We start from the raw sequence: 11876 nt of genomic DNA, 5'->3' as shown, positions 1-11876 counted from the left end.
CACAGCTTTTACCTATGGCAGGCTATGGGGTGAGGCTGGTACTGTACTTTGTGCTGTGCGTGAAGGTTGGAAGCGGCCCTTTTGGGGGACTTCCTGGTAAATGATTGCTTCTGAATGCAGCAGACCAGTCCGGTGTTTCTGATAGAGCTCTACATCAGCTGGGGTGTCCTAACATAAACACAGGCGCATACTCATCAGTCTCACTGAAACGCAGCCTGGCAATTCTGTTAACATGACATATATTTTAATAACAGTTGATGCACACTTTCTTTAGAAATGTCAAACTGCAGCTCTTGCTTTTGCTTTGATAAAGTAGGGCCTGATTATAACAATTTGAGAAACCCTGGGCTGTAGAGAGCTCTCGAAGTCTTACACATTTTCTTAGAAATTAGCTTTTCTCTAGTTCTTTTTCTTCCTGGACCACCCTCTAAAACGTCACTGAAAGCGAGGCCCCTGCTGCAGAAGTCAGTAAAACAGGTTAAATCTTCTATAAGGCTTAGTATTCACTCCTACGGTCTTCCTGTAATTTCTGTAGATCCTTACCCTTTTTCTACAGAACACTATTAGTTTTATTGCTATTAAACTTTATCAGTAAATCTCAGTTGGAAGTTTTGACAGATTTCCCAAAAAGCAGCACTGCAGCCAGAGTTGCTAACCTTGTGGCTTCCTGTTCAGTAGAGCAGTGGAGATGCTATTTGTCATAACTGTTTAATTACCATGGAACCTCTAATCCAGGCCACAAATTCCTCATTGCCCATACTTCTTTTTACTTCAGAATGCGTATCTAATAGCAACCAATGACTTTTCCTATTTTCTCACTTGGAATCTGTTTTGGGAGCTTGGAATTGCTATCTAACTGAATCAGTAACATCTGTGACTACGGGGCAGCTTGAGTGGGAATAGTTAGAGGGTTAGACAGATTTCCTGCATTTTAAGGCTCTTTTCCTCTGAAGAGATTGCTTTGGGACAATTACATTTAATATTGCTTCCCCCTTTCTCCCCCCCCCCCCAGTCTGTGAGTTGTTTAGGTTTAAGAAGTAAAAGTGACTTTCAGGAACCATACCAGCATTTTGAAAAGTTTCAGTTTCAAATACATGAAAAGAAAAGTCTGAAGGGATTCCTAGAGCTGTATTGCAGCTTGCAGGTATGGCTTTGATTTTCCTTTTGGCAGGCTTTTGCCATTCACTCTTTCATTGCCCTTCCAAGAAACACGGCTGGGTGCCTAAAGACCAGTATGCTTTTTACATTTGGCAAGAGCAGATAACACTAATGCTACAGTTGTGCTTTGAAAGATTAGACACAACATTTATTCCTTATAGTACTTTCGAACTTCCTCAAGCTAATTTAAAATCCATTTTAGAAAATGTTTAAATACTAATACTGGATTTTTTTAAAACTCAGTACATACTGTACCTGTTATTTAAACTGAATTGATGGTGGATTAAAGAGAGAGCAGTTCTTTAAAACTTATTAAATGCTTTGTGCAGCTTTCTCTCTCCTTTGGAAAGGAATATCCTGGGCTATAATAACTGGGTCCTTTACGATATGTCTGTAAAAGTTCTGGCAAAGAATGATCATTCTACAGATTTTATTTTTTAGAAAAAGGTTATGTTTTTTCTCCCTTTCTTTCTTTTTTCCCAGTGGCAAGTGACCTCATTGCTAGTTCAGTAGACAACAAAAGTATCATTCTCCTGGTTTATGGGGCTGCTGATAAATTATTCATACAGCTAATGGGAAATCTGAATTTTCATGCAAACCATGATGGCATTTTGAAAGACTTGCACCACTCAGTCAACATTTCTCCCACACCTGCATGCTTCAGGCGGTCAGGTGTTTAACATTACAGGCACACAGCTTTGCCCAGCCCCCTAAGCGGTGCGCTTAACAATGGAGTCCTGTGGATATTTTGTCTATTTGCGTGTGTGAATTTTTTCGTCGCTAATTAGCGTGAGGGGAAAGGGAAATCTAACAGGACTCTGTTAATTAGCAGCAGGGATCACATACCTTGGTTTATATTCATTTTGAAATGACAAGATACAGGTGCATTTTGTAAGTATTGCTGGCAGGCTAAGGTCTTTTAATGGTATGTTTCTCCTCCTGCTATGGACTGATCTAACTTTGGCAAGACCGTGTCAGAAACTCTCAAAATAAAGGAAGATCCTGGTGGAGCTAAGAGCTACAAGAGCTATACGAAGTGAAAGGACTGATTATGTTTATATTACATGTTCTTCTGTGAAAAAAATCAAGGCCCCTAGCTAGCAGGGAAGGAGAGGTCATTGAAACTGAGAAAGAACTGACTCAGAGCTTTTAATTCTAAAGGAAATGAATCCTTTGTAGGAGAGAGAGATTTTTCTGATCTAGTTCAGAGAAAGGCGTTTTACTAAGAAAATAATCTTTTCCTATTGAGTTGGAGAATAAAGCAGAAAACCAGAAGGATTGGGGGTCAAAAGGCAAAAGAGACTTGTATTTTGTTTGTGGTTAAGTTTAGATAGGCTGTAAAAATTGGAGTGATTATGTTATGTTCCTGGTAACTCATTAGATAGAGAGCATCACTGTGCCATTAAAAAAGCAGGCAGCTGAAATGCATTGATAAAAATAAATACGTTTTTGTCATACTTGGGTAATAAAAGGTCTCCTGCCTCAAGAGTCAGGTCCTGGAAACTTTTGGCCTTCTACAGGTTATGGAGATGACCTTCTTATGCCTACTTTTTGGCACTTCACTAGAAATGCTACGGTAGGCCTGCAGTTTCATGATGGTATCTGCATAGACAATTTATGATTGCTTGTGTAGATTATCATACACTTGTAAGGGAAGAAACATTTCATGTATATTATGGGTCGTTAGTCTACCAGTGATGCATACAGTAGTCTTGATTCTTGATCCATGTTAGTTATACTGTCATTCTAGGACAGGCAAAATGCAGCCTGGGGGCCAGATGCGGCCCGCCAGGCCATTCTATCCGGCCCGCAGAGCCCATAAAAAATTTAGAAAATTAATATTTATCTGCCCCTGCTGCCTGTCATGTGGCTCTCGATGGCTTGCCAAAACTCTGTAAGTGGCCCTCCACCCGAAATAACTGTCCGCCCCTGTTCTAGGATAACACTAACTGGTGTTAGTGAAGAGGTAGGGGAGACCAGACCTAGTTTGTGGACATTCACATGATTGCAGTGAGTATGTAGTATACTTCCCCTGCAACGTCGCAGTGTTATGCAACAACAGCCAGCCATTAAAATGTGTTACTGTTACCGTTCAGCAGAGGTGTAATTAAAGATTAAAAAAAAAAAAATCAAGGCTCACTTTTTTTAGAATGCTACAATTTATTTATTTATTTGAGGACTTAGCATGTGTTGCACAAACTCCATTTAGTTCACTAATAAGTCAGTGTGTTACCGAGATGTTTATCCATTATAATTACAGCTGCATGTTGTCCTTTTTACAAATAGGCTTGACTTAATTGTATCATTTTTCAGCAGGATTTATGTGGTCCTGTTTAATTCAAAATTAGTACACGCACAAATGAAGTGCAAACTATTTTCCGGCACTGAACTGTGAAATGTTCAAGAGAATAAAAATACATCAACATGCTCTAAAAGAAATACAACAAGCAACTGGCCAAGTTTGTAATATATATATATATAACTTTTATATAAGCTGTTTTTTATTGGTTTTAAAAACAAAGTAGGAAAAATTACCAATAAACTACACTATACCATAAAATGAACTAGCAAAATACATTAAACTGTATGAACAGTTTGCATTTCATTCATCATCATTAATAAAATGAAGGATGAGTAAAGTCCCAAATCTATCTTACTGTTTAATAAATGCTAAAGTTAATATTATGATTTTATATCATGTCGTTTACAGACTTCATCACTGTATAGTGTGAAATGTTGAGTGTGGGTTTTTTTTTAATGTGTACTTAATTTATAAATATTGGTTTGGATTCATGGAATTATTTATACTCCCAAGTTTAAGATTAAGCACAGGCATACATCTTTACAAAATTGGAAACTAGGGGTTCTTATACACATGCAGTGAGGCTGCTCTGATGGGCTTTAATTACAGTATGTCAGAGCACACTCGATTAATTGAGTCTGCTGCTAAACTCCAGCAGACTCCAGTGTCTCATGTATCAGCATCCCTGTGCTGAAAAAAGGTGGCAAGGGCGCTTTAACTAAAGCTCATTTGATGAGCCATTTTTCAGTGCAGGGATGCTGATACATGAGATACTCTGAGTGCTTTAACTACAGCAGCTTTTGGAGCCACTCTAATTAAAGTGCCCTGCCTACCCCCCAGAGCATGTGTATAAATGCCCCTAAGGCCAAAACTTGAAGACAATAGGTGAAATACTGTCCCCAGTCAATAGGGTTAGGGTTTTGCTCATTCACTACTCAGAGATTTATTTATCTCTGAGTGAGTAGTCCCACTTATTTCAGTGGATGAACTCATGGTGATCAACACGACTTGCAAAGGTAAAAAGTCTTTGTGTCATAGAAGCCCTGAAGTAAGTTAAGTTGTGCCTGGATTAGTTTTGTACATCTATTAGAGCTGTGCAAAGCTTCAGTCCCTGATTCGATTCAGCAGAGGTTCGGCCCAATTCAGTGGCCAAATCTCCAAATTTGAATTGAATCAGAGGACCCTTTAATCTCTCCAAATCAAATTAGAACCCTCCAGATCGATTCGGAGAGATTCGGAAAGATTCGGTGATTCAGACATAGACACAGCTTTAAATGTTTTTTCTACATACCTCCAGGTAGCAGGCAGCTCATGAATGCTGCGATGCTTCCACTTCCAGGTCTGCTGGGGAACACAAGGCCCTCCCCCCCCACGCTTCTCCAGCTTGGCGACTATGCCTCCTGGGTCTGGGGGGACACCCAGGGTCCCCCTGCGGCTGATCACCAAGCTGGGGGAGTGCGGGGGACCCCCAGCATGCTTGGCAGTGGACCTCCCATGCCCCCGTGGGATGTTCTATCCACCCCACCATCTCAACATTCATGAGCTGCATCTGGTACCTCGAAGATATGTAGAAAAAACATTTAAAGCTGTGTCTATGGCAATATTTCACTGCTGAGGACATGAAAATTCCCCCATGCTCCTGTGGGATGCTCCATGCACCCCAGCATGACAGCATTCACAAGCCACGCCAGTACCTCGAGGTACATAGAAAACACATATAAAGCTGTGTCTACGTCCAAATCGCTGATTCTCTGAATCAGGATTGAATCTTCAGATTTGGATTCGGCCGAATTGAATTAGGGACAGTGATCTGAATCAACAAATCGAATCACTGTCCCTGATTGAGGCCAAATACAAATCGGAATCAAATAGGGCCCGCTTCGCACACCCCTGCCATCAATACAGAAGTGAATTGCACCTACTGATCTTATGCAAATCTAATTGTTCCTATGTCATCTACAAACATATTTTTCAATAGGCACCTTGTTAATGTACATTTCAGCTGTACATGCATCCGTTAAATTCATTACTTTTATCCTTTTAGTTTACATCTTTGTAACTTCAAGGCTTTGTCACTACAATCCTTGCATCTTGGTGCTGCTCTGGGAATCTCCAGTCGATTCACCTGTTGAATGGAGGTGTGTTCTACTATGCCTATACTATGAATGTTATTACTCAGCATGAGCTACCTCTTTCTGTCCAAAATCAGCTGAGTTTTGCTTACCATGTGTAGGGTGATGAAGCTTAAAGATTCTGTTTAAAATCATTCTGCATTTATACACATACTTTTTTTCCTGCGATGCACTGGAGATCTTCATGTGAGCTGAGGTGAACTGCGCTATGCCACGTGTAGTTGTACAAGCGGTGAAATACACATCAGCATGTAGAAAATGGCGGCAGTGCACTTTTAAACCAAAGCACCTCCAAGGTGTTTTAATCAAAAGTGCGCCAGTGCTGTTTTCTCAGCACTGACATACATTTCACCACCTATACAACTGTAAGTGTTGCAGCTCCGGGCGCTTTTCAAAGTGCCTGAAGCTGCACCGCTTGCATATGTAAAAATGCCTAGTACGATCTGCTAAAACATGTCAGTTCCTAAATCTGAACATTGGAGAATGGTGATAGGGCTGTCCCAGAAGAAGGTCCAGTGTTTCTGTGGGAGCTTTGGAGAGTTGGAGATGGTGATCTTTGGGTCATGAACTATGTCATCAAGCTTTTAATGGTCCTGGATTATTTTGGGCTCACAATCTGAGAGCTAATGTAAATTCACATTTTATGTCGTTTTAGTATGTTATGAATTTTAGTATGTAAATTGAAGAAGGATGCTGTGATGATGACTAAGCCAATTAGCATCATTTATAGATCTGTCAATCTTTGTGGCTAAGTACAGAGATTCAAAAAGTCCAAGGCTGAATCAGTTCAATCTTTGCAGGTTAGTCTAAGCTGCGTAGCTTGAACTGATAACAAACTGAACTGATGTTCAGTGTTTGTGTGGCCAAGATAAGCAGAAGCGTGCATTGGCCCAGGCCAGGAGCCCAGGGATACTCATACACACCACCTCTCACAGCCAGCTGCCTAAGGCTGCTAAACCCAGCCCAGTGGTAGTCCAGGCCTGATTGCCTCCTGCACATGCACCACTCCGAGCCCTGTTGTCAGCTGCAGGGAGGGGAGAGCAAGCATAAAAACTTTTCCCAGCCCCCACATCTAAGATGGGAATGGGGAGGGGTAATGCACTTGGCCCTGGCACCCTAGCTAGGGTTTGCCTGACACCAGAAAATACCCCACCAGGGCAGGGAGCCTTTTCACCTTCTGCAGCCTGGCTAACAGGGCTCTGATGGGTTTAGCCCTACCCCCTCCCCAACCCCATGCCTGTGAGAGGGGGTGAGGGGAATGCACACATCTGCTGGGGTCTGTCCAGCATGGGGGAAAGACCAGGGGCTTTTTATTGCCTTGCGGCCCACCTTACTGGGCTCGGATCAGCACAGCCCTGCCCCCTCCCTAGCCCCCGACCTCAGAGAGCAGAGGTGGTAGAATGGGAATGCACTGGCCTGTCCTGGCACCAGACCCCCAGTCAGGGTCTGCCCAGTGGTGGCGGGGCAGGGGCGAAGGAAGCCTCCACTGGGATGGGGGCTTTTCACTCCCCTGCAGCCTGTTTTGCAAAGCAGTCATGGGCTCATCCCCAGCCCCCTCACCTGTAAGAGGCAGAGGGGTGGAAAGGGGAACACCTGGAACCAGCCCCTTGCCCCCAGCTGGGGTCTGCCCAGATAGGGTGGTGAAAGTCCCCATCAGGGGCTTTTCATTAGTCCCCACCATGTGGGGATCAGCTCCACCCATTCCTGGGGAGGGAGTGGAGCTGAACTGATCCCAGCCTGGCTTGCTGGGCTACAGGGTTACAAAAAGCCCCTGGTGGGGGCTTTCAGTGCCCTATGCTGGGCAGACCCCAGTTTGGAGGGCTGGGTTGGTGCAGTTCCCCTCCCCCCCACAGGCTAGGGGTTGGGGCTGAACCAATGCCAACCCTGCTTGCCTGGCTGCTGTGTGGGTGAAAAGCCCCCACTGCTGGGGCTTTCCTTCTCCTTGTCCTGTACAGACAGAGGGCTAATTGTACCCCCACATCCCGATAGGCTGACAGGTGCTGACTGGGAGCAGAGGCTTTAGTGCCTTAGATCTGTGATAGCGGGGAAAAGGGCCAGCCCTGCTTCACTGGAGCAGGCAACACAGCTAGCACAGCATTCTGGGATGCTGGGGGACTGTGAGTTAACTTGAATCAGGAAGGGATCTGGGACAGAAGTTCCATAAACCGGTTTGACCTAGATCAGTTAAGCCTGATACTACATCCAACGAGGTTTACCTTAAACCAGTTTGAAAGTGGTGTACGTGCACTGAACTGTTGTTTCAGGTTTAAACAAGTTTTGGATCACTTAAACTGGTTTAAGTGTAACTTTTGTCCCTAGCCTGTATCATTTTATCTTTTACTTGAGCCATGCACTATACATGGGGTCAGCAACAACTGGGGAAGAACCTAGGGGGCCTGATTCTTAGTCTGGTGCTATAAACTGCTAGTTTACCAACACTTACCTGGCACTTTTCATTGATGTATTGCTAAGCAATTTACAGTAAATGGTTAAGCATTATAAGCATTATTAGCTCCACTTTCTATGCCTGATGAAACTTCATGACACAGAAAGGTTTCTGGAATGGAGTAAAAACAGACGTGGAAACTGAAGTGTAATATTCCTAGAATAAAGAACTTTTACAAAAAGGAGCACGGCTGAGAGCTAGACTGTGCTTTCCTTATCTAAAGGATTATAATATAATTGGTGGGCATGAGGTTGCTTTTATAGTAGAGTGGTTCAGTCGCACTTGGGTTGAATTCACTCCTGTGCAAAAGGTCTTTGTAATACTTTGACCCATTGTAAGTATTTCATAGATCTCACACAGGTGCAAATGTTGTCCTTAGAGAACAGAAATCCGAGACAGAAAAGGTTAGAGTAGTATTTTTTAATATTATCTGTGATATGTTATATATGTTACTTATTTGAGTGATGTTCTCTTTATTGTGACTTGTTTTCCCCTGAAAAGTTGGATACTTTTATAATCAAGCTGTCTTTGAGAGCAGTTTCAAGTCAAGATCTCTTGATTCCTCCTGTTCTATTGAAAGCTATTGTTTCACTTTAGCATTTCTTTCCTCTCCATCTAGAGTGACCTTAATCTGTTTGAATGCCAGGGGAACGATCACCATCTGTTGAACACTTGTCAGATGAACTAGTGAAGTATCTGATGTAATACCTAGCAACACCTGTGAACTCCTCAACTGTAGCCACCTGGGCAACAGAGTGACATGGAGTAAGAAGCAACCACAACAGCTTGAAAAAAAGTCTTTTTTTTTTTTTTACTTTAAAATATGAAGCAAAATCCCCTCTAATAACTGTGATGCTGGAAATGCATACAAAACTTTGTTGAGTACAAAAGAGGCAGTAATCAGTAACTGAAGAAGTTGAAGGCTTTCAGATATTGGGTACCTAAACTGTATAAATGGAAAGAATTGGGTCCAAAAGATGGAAGCTATGATCAGTTGAATGAAGTTGGATATTTTGATATTTCTGGTACATCTTGGACATGCAGAAGCAGCACAACTTGTCTTGGTAAATAAAGGCATCAGCGTTGAAAGGGGACAGATGGTATATGTTACAGAAAATGAACTACAGTTTAGTGTTCCCAAAGAGAGAGATTCTTGCAAGGTAGAAGTGGTTTTAAATGAACCGGTAACACAAAGAGTTGGGAAACTTACACCTCTGGTAAGTACTTTTTTAATGCAAGGCTTGGTTTGTCACAGTGCTGGTGGACTTCAGACCAGTTGCTTCTGTTTAATTGTTTGAAATATAAATTAGCTTGACTGCAGTTCATAAGCAATTGGAAATAAAGTTGGTGGGGGGAGGCTCTTTCACCATGCATTTTCTGTGAGGTGAAGTTGAGAGTGAGCTCAACCTCATTAGCTAGTATTTCCAAAGTTTGAACTATTCGGGTGACTGCAGCACTGATTTGCTGGTGCTTTGATTATTTACTTCTACCCATTTGATAAGGACATTTTATGTTCTTACGTTTATTGGACAATTTTCACTCCTCCCATGGAACAATTGTGTGGCTCCATCTTCCTTTATAACAAACTCTGCACCCAAATGGAGGTAGGAAGATGGGCAAGTGTTGAAATATTGGACTTCCAGAGACATTCCCTAGTCACTGAGCAACTTTTATATCAACCTAACTTTTCAATTCATAGTCATTTTAATGGCATACTTTGCTGAAAATTTCCTATGTAAGAAAGAGAGAAATACATTTGCATTCACAAATAGTTGGTTAACAGAAGAATAAATCCATTTCCAGATGGGTTTCCACCTAGTCCGGTATCATTTCTTTGACAGCGGCAGCAGCAACTACATCAGACAAAGGTGCAAGAAGCCATGTAGGTATTTTTCCATATGAGAAAAATTCTTCCTTACTTGCATTAACACTTGTACTGTTTGGATAAAATTTTATCCATTTATAAATATATTGTGGAAGTCCTCCATAATGGGCACACAAACTGGATATGTAAAAATAGGACACTCTGGCTGTATTCACTTTACAGTAATGTCCCTGTCACTTCTAGGAGGTCACATGTGGGACACACCAATACCCCAACACTTGGAGATATATTAACTTTCCAAATATTTTGAGTTCTTATCATTGTAATGCTGGGAGTTCTTTTTCATAATGTAATGCAATATAATATACATATATAGTTTTGTAGCAAAATACATTTTTGTATAGTTTTACACATTTAGAGAGCTGCATCTCTTTGTTCAACTGTTCACAGTACAAAAGATTGGGGAACCCCCCGCAAAACGAAACCTAGAATGTGGAAAATGTATCATTTTATGGACGACATTATAAATGAAGCTACATGGTTAGAGGAAACAAAGTTTATTTCAAGTCTTTTATTACGCTAACATTATTTCATTTTCTCAGGAAAGGGGAAGCCATTAAATAGTCCAAAACATTATAAATAATCTGTAATCTTTATCAAAGACCACTTGATTTTCTAGATTACCTACAAAGCAAACTTTTGATACAGACAGAAAAAAAGATGCTTCTCCAAGGTTTTCCATGTAACCTTACACTGAGAGAAGATTTCAGAGTTAGACAAATATATGACTGTAACTAGACATTTCAGGTCTGTTTAATTTCATCTTCATATAGCTGAGTGATGATCTGGTTTGTAGAAATGACAGGCCAAACCTTGGATTTCTATGTAAACCTGGAATAAATGGGTGCTGTGAGATCTCCTTGACAAGGGGAGGCGTAATGAATCCTACAGTAAGAAACTCTGTTACCTGATATTCTGTACATCTCTAAAACGTTCAGTAATACAAGGGCAATTTTTTCCTTCAGTTTTGTCTTATAAATTGCAATTTATGTAAATGACTGAAAAACGTGTATTGCTGTTGGAATTTGTTACTCTTTTAGCTTGACATTTTATCCAGAAAGAGTACTGTGTTCCTTTACTCAGGCAAGACTCTCACTGGCTTTTTGGGTAAAGACCGCTGGATGTCGTTGATGAAGTAATTTCGTTTTGTTCTTTATCAGGGTGTTTCTGTCATTTTCCTTAACAGATATTTGATTGTCATTTCTTGCCCAAGGAAGTAAAGTATATTCATAATGGCTGCCCATTGCTGGAAGAGGACAGTGTGAGATTGAGGATTTACAGGTAATGGCTGTTGCTTTGAAATGACACAGACATTAGTAAATTGCCTTTTCAACTCCTATTTCATTCTTGGGGTTTGGAGACAGTAATAAAAATGACTTGGTATTTATTTTTAAAATGTTTCCTTATAAGGCACAATTCACTCATTCATTCCTTTGCATATTTAAGCAAAATAATTTAAAGTTATAGATAAGAATTTTTGAACATGCAGGCAACAACTCATTGAAGTTTCATTTTTCTTAGGGAGTGATTTTTTTAACTGTAAAAAGAGTTATATCCTGAACCTCCTTAACTGGAGACAGTGAGATTTTTGCCGTTGCTTTTAACTGGAGCAGGATGAGCTCTGTAGTCCTACTACAGCCCACAACGTTTATAATTTATTTATGAGAAGTCTGCTGCCAAGGTGTTTAGGACACTGTACAGAGTAATAGTCATTTTTAAATTGCAATAGAAGCTTCATTCAAAATCAAACCCCAACATGGAAAAAATAACTTGGGTAAGTTCACCTTCTACAGTGTTAACCATGATTTGTCAGGTGGAGCTTTGCCCCTTCTCTGTTACAGGGTGAAATAAGGTTCATCATCCCAAATCAACCTAAGCCAGATGCCTAACATCAGTGTATTTTTTGTAATGCTATGCTGCTTCATGGTTCCCTGCACCCTCAGCCTCTTAATT

At 41.1% G+C, this 11876-nt stretch overlaps 1 pseudogene; it reads left to right on the top strand.

Annotated features, from left to right (window-relative positions):
- Positions 1 to 929: 929 nt before the first annotated feature.
- The window catches only part of LOC102567110 (FRAS1-related extracellular matrix protein 1-like), a 131505-nt pseudogene continuing 120558 nt past the window's right edge, over positions 930 to 11876 (top strand).

The sequence above is a fragment of the Alligator mississippiensis genome, chromosome 5 (genome assembly GCF_030867095.1).
Source record: "Alligator mississippiensis isolate rAllMis1 chromosome 5, rAllMis1, whole genome shotgun sequence".
In the NCBI taxonomy this organism is placed as follows: domain Eukaryota; kingdom Metazoa; phylum Chordata; order Crocodylia; family Alligatoridae; genus Alligator; species Alligator mississippiensis.
Note: the sequence above shows the minus strand (reverse complement) of the source record. Positions and strands in the feature narration are given on the sequence as shown.